Source organism: Gossypium hirsutum, chromosome A13, assembly GCF_007990345.1.
Source record: "Gossypium hirsutum isolate 1008001.06 chromosome A13, Gossypium_hirsutum_v2.1, whole genome shotgun sequence".
NCBI lineage: Eukaryota > Viridiplantae > Streptophyta > Magnoliopsida > Malvales > Malvaceae > Gossypium > Gossypium hirsutum.
This window is the reverse complement of record NC_053436.1, coordinates 40,744,281-40,755,777: the sequence shown is the minus strand read 5'-3', so window position 1 is coordinate 40,755,777 and position 11,497 is coordinate 40,744,281. Positions and strand designations below refer to the sequence as shown.

Sequence of the window (11,497 nt, the reverse complement as noted above, 5' to 3'; positions counted from 1 at the left end):
ACTTATATTTTTAAAATCCCTAATGAGTATATTTTCAAGATAAATCAACAAGAACATTATCCGAGTTCTGTACTGTGAGATAATTAATTTTTTGTGAAGAGAGGGCAGAACTGTCAGAATGTGAAATAGGAGAAATTTTAATGAATAAACTGTACTAATTGGCTAAATAAAAAATAATAAAAATTTTATGGTGGAAAGATATGGGAGTCTAGTTTCAGGGGAAATTTACGGATCTTAATTTGGAGCTCTTTAGCTCGAATTATAAATAAGTAAGTGACTATGACTCGTGTGGACAGTTTGATGTGAGCATTTATTAGTAAATTGTGAAATCGTACTTTCAAGAATGCTATATACATTAAGGATGTGGAATACATGGAAACTATGGTATATGAAATATTGATATAATGAAATAAATGATATGTGTTTATAAGAAAACAGAAAGAGAATGATATGTATCATGACATGTATATATATATGACTAGTCTCAATGTAATTCTTGTTGGGTATGGAGTTGAATTGAAATGTTTCAGGCAAACATGTTATTTTGCGCATCTGAATTGTGGTATTTTATAAAGATATGACCTAGTTTTAAATATGAATGCTTGATGATTAAGTTGAAGATATTTGGTAAGATGATAATCCTGGTATAAATGTATAAGTGGTACTATAATAAACAAGGTAAAATGAGTATGAGATAGACATGTATGATGACATACAAATGTTATGTTTGTGGTTTAATTGAGAATATGTAATCATTAAATGAATACCATGTTATATGCTTTTGATTTTGTATAAGTGTGTAAGAGATTAAGGTTGACCAAAGCTTGGAAAATAGCCTAGGTATATTCCACACAGGCAGAGACACGACCATGTGTCTCAGCCGTGTATGGAACACGACTTTGGGACACAGGCATGTGGAGCCTTAAAGCATGAAATTTCCAAGATTTTTGTAAGTTCTCAGTTTAGTCCTGAACCCTTTCTAAAGTATGTTTTGGGCGTCGTAGACTCAAATAAGGGACTATGTGTAAGTGAATGAACGTTTTGAAAAATATAATGAAATTTTATAGCCCGTATTTTAGTTTAATGTTTGTATGTTTGTCCGGTAATGCCTCGTACCTTATCTCGGCCTCGAATACGGGTAAGGGGTGTTACATGAATTATCATGTGTGAAAGTTTTGTATGAAAATTTTATCTATTGTGTGCTTAATTTGCAAAAAGGACCTAATCGCGTAAAATGCATAAGCGGCTAGCTATTTGTTAAATTGCTAAATTGTTATGTTTTATATATGTGGGGTCCTTATGATGCAGTAATACCATTTAATTAATGCATGGACATAAACGGCCTAATGTTAATGTTTTGATAATGTTTTCATTAAGGGCAAAATTGGTATTTAGTTAATAATTATTAATTAAATAAAACAAAAGCATGAAAATTGGCCATTATCATCCATATTTGTTGAAATTATCTGTAACATCCCGAAATAGGGCCTAGTCAGAATAGTGGTTTCGGGACCACAAATCCGACATCAAAAGATTTATTTTCTAATTATTATGAGGTCTAGAATATGAGAATATGCATGTGTTAAAGTTTCATGAAGGAATTTTTTGAGTAAGTTATCCAATTGGACATTAGGGACCAAATTGAATAAATTACAAAACTTGGGTTTTAGAAGTAATTTGTATGAAATTGCTTTAGAATATTAATTAGGTCTTGAGGAGAAATTTGCCTAATTTCTATGTTTCTGGGCAAAAATGGGCTTGTATGGATGAGATTTTAAAGAAAGGGCTTAAGGGCATTCTGGTCATTTGGTAATTTAGTGAAATAAAATGGTAAAAAGAAGGCAAAAATCAACCATTCTTCTTCCTTGTCCAGCCGAAATTCTCAAGTCACCATAGCTAGGGTTTTCAACATTTTCAAGCTCAATATTAAGTGCTCCCAAGCCCCGTTTTTAATGTTCTTAGTATTTTTGAAATCTCGGTAGCTTACTCTCTCTATTTCTACCCATATTTCATGCTAGGGTTCATGTTTTGAAATTTACCCATGCATGAGTTACTTGTATTTTGATGGTTTATGGACAAATATGGAAGTTGGATCTGTGTTAAACATCCATTCCTAGGTGATTTTTATGAAAAAAACCCCCCAAAAAGGACCTTTTTGCAGAAGGTGTTAAATGTGAGGTAAAAATGTGAAATAATGGAAAAATGTGGGCTGCCATAAGAGGAAAGAACATTTGGCTAGGCTCGGGTAATGTAGAAATTGCATGCATTCCATTATACGAGCCTAGGGACTAAATCGTAAAAATGTGAAAGGTTAGGGTCAAAACGGTCATTTGGACTGGGGGTGAAATGTAGACTCAAAAACTACAATGTGAGGTGTTAATGATTTATTTTTATTGTTATAGACCCCGAGGAACAAAATTCGGAGGTCAATCGAGGAAAACAAAAGGTTTCAGAATAACCGAAACACGATACCGAGACGAGTACTAGGTAAGTTTGAATAGCTTAAAGTAAACTCATAGTATGCTTCATTGCATGATTTATGAATGTATGGTAATTGCATTTGATGATGACATGAAAATCTATGAAATATATCCTTAACAATGACATGTTGATAAATGTCCGATTAAGGTTGAAAAGGAAATTTGATGGATAAATCATGGCTTACATGACTTGAGATCCTGTGTGTTGTAGAAAGAATTTAGCCCAAATGGGTAATCCGTTGATCTCAAATATAAAAAGGATCTAGCCCGGACAGGTGTTCCTTGAGTGATCGAGCCTTTCGAAGAATATGTGTGTATTGTGGATTTAGCTCGGACGGGTAATTCGGTTAGGGTCTAAATTTAGCCTGGACTGGTAATTTAGATCCGAGCTCATTAAGGGTGCTTATCGTGATAAGGGATTTAGCCTAGAATGGTAATCCCGACTTTACCTTATGAGTTTATGATACAGGTGATTTAGCCTAGACTGGTAATCCCACCGTAAGATGTGAGATTTGCGGGAGTGCATACTTGAAATGATCATTCTTATGATTTGATGGATAATGGATAATCCATTGAGATTTCCTAGAAACTCAATGGGACTAATATGATGTATATAAATGAAATGATGAATGATGAGCTCATCTAAGACAAATTACATGGTGCATTATTATTGTGACTAATTTGTTGATTGAATGTATGTGATAGGGAAACTATTTCATTCTTGTTGGTTTATTTTCATAATATGGTTGTATGCTAATTAATCGGTAAGTTTACTTTCCAGTTATTCGGGCTTACTAAGCATGTAAATGCTTACCCGTCTTTTTTCCCTATCTTATAGAGCTCGAGTACTCGTAAAGATTGGAAGACGGTTGGAGAGTCAACATACTATCAACTAGTCCAGCTTTGGTATATAGGCACTTTTATTTTGTTCAATGGCATTTATAGAGCTCTTGGTTTATTTTGTTAGATATGTCATTCGATTAACCATAATGAAGACATGTAAAGATATACACATCTATTTGTATATGGCCATGGGAATTGGCTCATTTTGAAGTAGGGTATGACCTACAAATCTATGCATGTTTATGTTTACATGGGATGGCTTGAATATAATTGGCAATGGGTTATAAGAATGAGCCAATCTTAAATGTGTCAATAAGACATGGAAACCCTTAATACGAAAAGGGAATTAACCTAGCATGTATAAAACCGAGGATATGAGGTTTACATGCAATGAGGTTTTTCAAGGTTATATGTAGGTATATAATTTGGCCTTATTATGTATTAAGATAACCTATAAGTGTGATTGGTTGATAGAGGGTGACCAAAGGCTTCGAAAATAGGCCTACAAGGTCCACACGGGTAGACACACGGATCACCCCCATGGTTGTGTGGTATGGCTGTACGTCCCTTGCACCTAAAATTTGAAGTCAGTTTTGAGCACGGGCTAGACACACGGGCATGTGTCTTGGCCGTGTGCCCCTAAATGCATGCTGATATCATAAACAAAGAGTTACACAGGCTAAGAACACATGCGTGTCCCAAGCTACACGGGCATGTGTGATCACACGGCCCCACCCATACGGGCGTGTGACTCACTAAAATAAGAGAATTTATTAAGCTGCCCAAAGTTTATTGAAAGTTGTTGGTTTTGTCTCGAACCACCCTGGTGTATGTTTTAGGCCTCGAAGGCCTGTATAAGGGACGGTACGCATGTGTTTGAAAAGTTTTAATTTTAGGGAAAATTTGGTGACCTGAGTTTGTATGTTGGTGAAGGTTTAAGTCCAGTAATGCGTCGAACCCTATCTCGGTGTTGGATATGGGTGAGGGATGTTACATTTAGTGGTTTCAGAGCTACGATTTAGTCGGTTCTAGGACTACCGTAAAAAGTATTGAGTACTTCTATACATGCCATTATTCGAACATTGATAGTGTGACATCTTCTAACTATTTAAATTGTTTTGAATATAGTAAATGTCTTCCAATCAAGCTCAAGATGAGTCTGAGAGAGCCGAGAGCCATGCTCTAGCTTTCTTACAACAAGCTGTTTCTAGTAGTAGAAGGCTTTTGTCTGAAGGTTGGGAAGAGACCAGAGCCGCATTCTTTGACGTGATGGATGAATGGTTTGGGGATTATTTGAGGAATCGCCCTAATATACTACGACCTCCCCCGCCCCCTAACCAACCTGATGAGGATTTGCCACGAGGCAGGACACTTGTAAGATTTGGTAAGGCCACTCTAGATAAACTTAGAAAATATGGGGCTGAGGAATTTAGAGCAAAGATCGACGATGATGCTGAACAAGCCAAGTTCTGGCTCGAGAATACTACTCGGGTATTAGATGAATTATCGTGCACACCTGAGGAGTGCTTAAAGTGTGCCATGTCTCTCCTGAAGGATACTGCATACCATTGGTGGAAGACTATATCTTCCGTGGTTCCAAAGGAAAACATCACTTGGGAATTTTTCCAAGCAAAGTTTAAGAAGAAATACACCAGTCAAAGGTTCTTAGACTCGAAACGAAAGGAGTTCTTGGAACTCAAGTAAAGAAATAAGACTGTAGTAGAATACGAAAGGGAGTTTGTAAGGCTAAGTCAGTATGCCACTGAATAGGTTCAAACTGAGTCAGAAATGTTCAAACGTTTTGAGAAAGGTCAGAATGAGGAAATCAAGCTGTTGATTGGGATTCTTGAGATATGGGAGTTCGCCGCATTAGCTGATCAGGCCAAGAAGGCTGAGGAGCTCAATAATGAAAGAAAGCAAGCAAAGAGAGAGGCTCGGGTTTCGGGCAAGAGATCCAGCGGTAAGACGCTCTCATTTCCTACAAAGAAATCAAGGAGCCAACATGAACGCTCCACTTTATCGGTAGGATATTCGGGTAGAATGAGAGGCTCCAAACGACACAATTAGAAGTCTTCCTCCCCGATGTGACTAGTGTGGGGAGTGTAGATGACCAAAAGCCAAAGTGTAAAAGCTGCAACAAATTTCACTCCAGAGAGTGTCAAATGAAGAGCGGTGCATGTTCCAAATGTGGTTCTCTTGACCACTTCCTCAAGGACTGCCCAGAGCGAAATGAAAAAGAAGTGGAAGTAGCCCCGAAGTTGAGTGCTCCCTTTGCACAAGGTAGACGTCCTAGATATCCTGAAAGTGCTAGTGGCAATCGAGTTATGACTAAAGATGCCGCAAAGTTAGAGGCTCGAGCCCCTGAAAGAACGTATGCAATATGCGCTCGAGAGGAAGCCTCTGCTCCTGGCGTTACTACGAGTACTTTTTCTCTTTTTAATACAAGTGTTGTTACCTTAATTGATCCCAGGTCGACGCATTCATACATTTGCATGAGATTGATGTCTAGTATGAATATACCCATTGAACCTACAAAATTTATTATTAGAGTGTCGAACCCATTTGGAAAATTAGTCCTAATTGATAAAGTCTGTAAAAATTGTCCTTTGACGATTCATGGTCAATGCTTTCCGGCTAACCTTATGTTGTTACCATTTGATGAGTTTGATGTAATACTTGGTATGGATTGCTTAACCCTGAATGATGTAGTTATCAACTGTGGTAGCAAGTATATTGAATTGAAATGCCTAGATGGTGAGATTTTGCAGGTTGATTTAAGAGAATTGGGTACGCCGCCGGTTGTAATCCCAACGATGGTTGCTCAGAGATATATGAGAAAAGGGTATGAAGCCTACCTTGCTTTTGTATTGAACACTAAGGAAACAGAGTTGAAGATTGAGTCGGTGCTAATAGTATGTGAATATCCAGACGTGTTCCCAGAAGAATTACCCGGATTACCTCCTAAAAGAGAGATAGAGTTTGGTATTGAATTAGTGCCAGGAACAGCTCCCATTTCTATTACTTCGTACAGAATGGCGCCAACCGAGCTAAAAGAGTTAAAAGCATAATTGCAAGAGCTAACGGATAAAGGTTTTGCAAGGCCAAGCTTTTCACCTTGGGTGCCTCCGTATTGTTTGTAAAGAAGAAAGACAGTTCATTGAGGCTATGTATAGATTATCGGTAGTTGAACAAGGTAACCATCAAGAATAAGTATCCTTTGCCAAGGATCGATGACTTGTTCGACCAGTTGAGAGGAGCCATCGTGTTCTCTAAGATAGACTTGAGGTCTGGCTACTATCAGTTGTGAGTTAAGGAATCGGACGTGCCTAAGACAGCTTTCAGAATGAGGTACGACCACTATGAAATTCTTGTCACACCATTTGGGTTAACAAATGCACTGGTCGTATTCATGGACCTAATGAATAGAATCTTTCAGCCATACTTGGATAATTTCGTCGTTGTGTTCATTGACGAAATTTTGATTTATTCCAAAGATGAGACAGAGCATGCGAAGCATCTGAGAACTGTGTTGCAGACCTTACGGGAAAAACAACTGTATGCTAAGTTTAGCAAGAGTGAGTTTTGGCTCCAAGAAGTTGGGTTTTTGGGTCATATTGTTTTAGGTGAAGGCATCCGAGTTGATCCAAGTAAGATCTCTACCATTTTTGAATGGAAATTGCCTAAAAATACCGTCGAGGTTAAAAGCTTTTTGGGTTTAGTCGGTTACTACTGAATATTTTTAAAAGCATTCTCTATGATAGCAACTCGAATGGCGAGGTTGCTACAGAAAGACGTTAAGTTTGAATGGACAGAAAAGTGTCAGCAGAGTTTCGAGAGGTTAAAGACATTGCTGACTGAAGCTCTTGTCTTAGTGTTACTTGAGCCAGGAAAAGAGTTTGTGGTCTACAGTGATGCATCCTTAAATGAATTGGGTTGTGTACTTATGCAAGATGGCAAGGTGATAGCCTATGCTTGACGATAGTTGAAGCGATACGAGAAGAACTATCCGATGCAATATCTAGAGCTTTCCACTATTGTTTTTTCCTTGAAAATTTGGAGGCATTATTTGTATGTTGAGACTTGTCGTATATTTACCGACCATAAGAGTTTGAAGTATTTGATGAATTAAAAAGAACTAAATCTGAGACAGCGGAGATGGTTAGAATTAATTAAAGATTATGAGCTGACCATTGACTATCACTCGGGAAAGGCGAATGTGGTTGCCGATATGTTAAGCAAAAAATCCTTATTTATACTGAGAGCTATGGATGCTCAATTGGCGTTGCTTGATGATGGTTCAGTTTTGGCAGAGCTAGAAGCTAGGCCGACATTTCTGTAGGAAATTTATGATGCTCAAACTAATGACAGTGACTTACAAGCTAAAAGAATTCAATGTGAGTCGGGCATTAAATTAGATTTTTGAATCGGTCCTGATGGATGTTTGATGTTCAAAGATAGGGTTTGTATACCCAAAGATGATGAGCTTATTTAGAAAACTTGCAAGAAGCACATGATAGCCTTTTGTCTATTCATCCGGGAAGTACCAAGATGTACAATGATTTGAAGAAAATATATTGGTGGAACGACAAGAAAAAAAACATTTCTGAATTTGTATCGAAATGCTTGATATGTCAGCAAGTCAAAGCTGAAATCAAGTAACTTTAGGTTGGTTACAGCCTGTGATGGTCCCCAAATGGAAGTGGGACAAAGTTACTATGGATTTTGTGACAGGTTTGCTATTGACCCCGAAAAAGAAAGATGCTATATGGGTTGTGGTGGATAAGTTGACAAAGTCGGCTCATTTCATTCCGGTAAGAATAGATTACTTTCTTGATAGATTGGCCGACTTGTATAGATCTAAAATTGTAAAATTACATAGAGTACTACTGTCGATTATTTCAAACAGAGACTCGAGATTCACTTCGAGATTCTAGAAGAAGTTACAAGAAGCCTTGGGTACAAAGTTGAGCTTTAGTATAGCTTTTCACCTACAGACCGATGGTCAGTCTGAGCGGACAATTCAAGTCCTTGAGGATATGTTACGATGTTGCATCCTTGAATTTCAGGGTAGCTGGGAAATATATTTATCATTGGTAGAATTTGCCTACAACAACAGTTTTCAAACGAGTTTGAAGATGGCACCTTACGAGGCCTTGTATGGCAGAAAGTGCTGAACTCCATTGTATTAGATAGAACTCAAGGAAAGTCAGATTCACAAGGTTAATCTGATCAAAGAAACTGAAGGAAAAGTTAAAGTGAAACGAGACTGTTTAAAAGCGGCTTTGGATAGGCAAAAGTCATATGTTGATTTGAAAAGAAAAGATATTAAGTTCCAAGTTAGAGGCTGATTTGAAAAGAAAAGATATTGAGTTCCAAGTTAGAGATAGAGTATGCTTGAAAGTATCTCCATGGAAAAAAGTATTGAGTTTTGGCCGAAAAGGCAAACTGAGTCCGCAATTTATAGGACTGTACGATATCACTGAAAGAGTTGGACCATTAGCCTATCATTGGCATTGCCAACCGAATTGGAAAAGATTAACGATGTGTTTCATGTATCCATGTTATGGCGATATCGATCAGACCCTACTCATGTGATTTCACTGGCAGAGATTGAGATTAGACTGGATATGGCTTATAGCGAGGAACCGGTCAAGATTTTAGCTCGCAAGATTAAATAGTTGAGAAATAAAGATGTGGCCTTGGTAAAGGTTTTATGGCATCGACACGGTGTAGAAGAAGCTACATGGGAACCTGAAGAAACCATGAGAAGCTAATATCCACACCTGTTTACTGGTAAGACTTTCGAGGACGAAAGTCCCTAAGGGGGGAGAAATGTAACATCCCGAAATAGGGCCTAGTCGGAATAGTGGTTTTGGGACCACAAATTCGACATCAAAATATTTATTTTATGATTCTTATGAGGTCTAGAATATGATAATATGCATGTGCTAAAGTTTCATGAAGCAATTCTTTGAGTAAGGTGTCTAATTGGACATTAGGGACCAAATTGAATAAATTGAAAAACTTGGGTTTTAGAAGTAATTTGTATGAAATTGCTTTATAATATTAATTAGAAGGTTTTGGGCAAAATTGGGCTTGTATGGATGAAATTTTAAAGAAAGGGCTTAAGGGCATTTTGGTCATTTGGCAATTTAATGAAATAAAATGGGAAAAAGAAGGCAAAAATCAGCCATTCTTCTTCCTTGTCTAGCCGAAATTATCAAGTCACCGTAGCTAGGGTTTTCAACATTTTCAAGCTCAATAGTAAGTGCTCCCAAGCCCCGTTTTTAATGTTCTTCGTATTTTTGAAATCTCGGTAACTTACTCTCTCTACTTCTACCCATATTTCATGCTAGGGTTCATGTTTAGAAATTTACCCATGCATGAGTTACTTTTATTTTGATGGTTTATGGAGGAAGATGGAGCTTGGAGATGTGTCAAACATCGTTTCCTAGGTGATTTTCACGAAAAAACCCCTAAAAAGGACCTTTTTGAAAAAAGGTGTAAAATGTGAGGTGGAAATGTGAAATAATGGAAAAATGTGGGCTGCCATAAGAGGAAAGAACATTTGGCTAGGCTCGGGTAATGTAGAAATTGCATGGATTCCATTATACGAGCCTAGGGACTAAATCGTAAAAATGTGAAAGGTTAGGGGCAAAATGGTCATTTGGACCCGGGGTGAAACGTAGACTCAAAAAGTACGATGTGAGGTGTTAATGATTTATTTTTATTGTTATAGACCTCGAGGAACCAATTTCGGAGGTTGATGAGGAAAACGAAAGGTTTCGGAATAACCGAAACACGATACCGACACGAGTACCAGGTAAGTTCGAATAACTTAAAGGAAACGAGTTTCTGACACCGAAATAAACTTTGAGAGCATCCCTTCAAGGTTCGGTTTCTTTTCCTGTTGGTAGGATGGTTGTTGGTAGCTTGGAGGTGGTTGTGGTCTTTGATTTCCTTGACCGCTCCACAAGAAATTGGGGTGGTTCCTCCAACCTGCATTGTAAGTGTTACTATATGGATTGTTTTGAGGTCGAGGATTATTACCCATGAAGTTTAATTGCTCGTTTTTGACCTCCACTTGCTTCGCACTGCATCACTAGGTGAACCTGTGAAGAATTCAGAAAACTATCAATCTTTTTATTTAAGAGTTTTACCTGATTAGAGAGCATGGTGACCGAATCGACGTTATAAACGCCGACTGTTTTCGTTGGCTTTGTCCTCATGACTTGCCACTGATAGTTATTCAGTGACATCTCCTCTATAAACTCATAGGCATCTTCAGGAGTTCTATGGAATGTTTGAACCTGTAGCCAAAGCGATAACCCATAGTGAGGGCACCTTCTCAAAAGGTCCTTGTATCTCTCCCATGCATCGTAGAGCGTTTCTAAATCCATCTACACAAAAGAAGAGATATCATTACATAATTGACCCTCGTGGTAACGAGTTCAACCACTGTTTAGCTTTGTTCCTCAATGAAAAAGGGAATAACCAAAGACGAATGGCATCATCAGAGACACCATTAATTTTAAATGTATCGCATAGTTCTAAGAAGTTGGCTAAATGAGCGTTGGGATCCTCATCCTGCAAACCATCAAACTGAACAAATTGCTGTATCATTTGAATAGTGTTAGGTTTTAATTCAAAAGTATTTGCAACTACAGTAGGTCTAACTATGCTCGATTCAGTTCTGTTAAAGAAGGTTTAGCATAATCATACATAGTGCGTGGAATAGGATTTTGATTAACCGCAATTGTAGGAGGTAGCTGATTGCCTTGGTTTTCAGCCATCTCTTCGGTTGGGGGTTGAGTATCGTCTTCTTGCTCGTTCTCTGTGTATCATAAGCTTCGCCTTATTTTTCTTTGATTTCTACGAACTGTACGATCGATTTCTTCGTTAAAAAGTAATGGTCTTGACAGATTTCTTCTAGTCATAAACTATAAAAAACCTGCCAAGAGAAGGAAAAAGTAAATTAACAAATAATAATAAATTAAAGTGAAAATAAATGGCTAAAGTAATAAAAATTGAGTGTTCATAATATTTCAGTTCCCCGGCAATGGCACCAAAAACTTGGTCACGTGATTTCCTGATAGGTTTTAAATATTTATAATTACTCGTTCTTGAATTAACTAATATCGCGATGTAGGCAAGTGTACCTATCGAACAGTAGT

The 11,497-nt window shown here is 37.7% G+C and overlaps 1 non-coding gene across 1 annotated transcript; it reads left to right on the top strand.

Annotated features, from left to right (window-relative positions):
• The first annotated feature begins 10,649 nt into the window (after positions 1-10,649).
• On the top strand, positions 10,650-10,761 carry LOC121212899 (small nucleolar RNA R71). The gene has a single exon (XR_005908272.1). It is a non-coding gene; the product is annotated as a small nucleolar RNA R71 (small nucleolar RNA).
• The last annotated feature ends 736 nt before the right edge of the window (positions 10,762-11,497 follow it).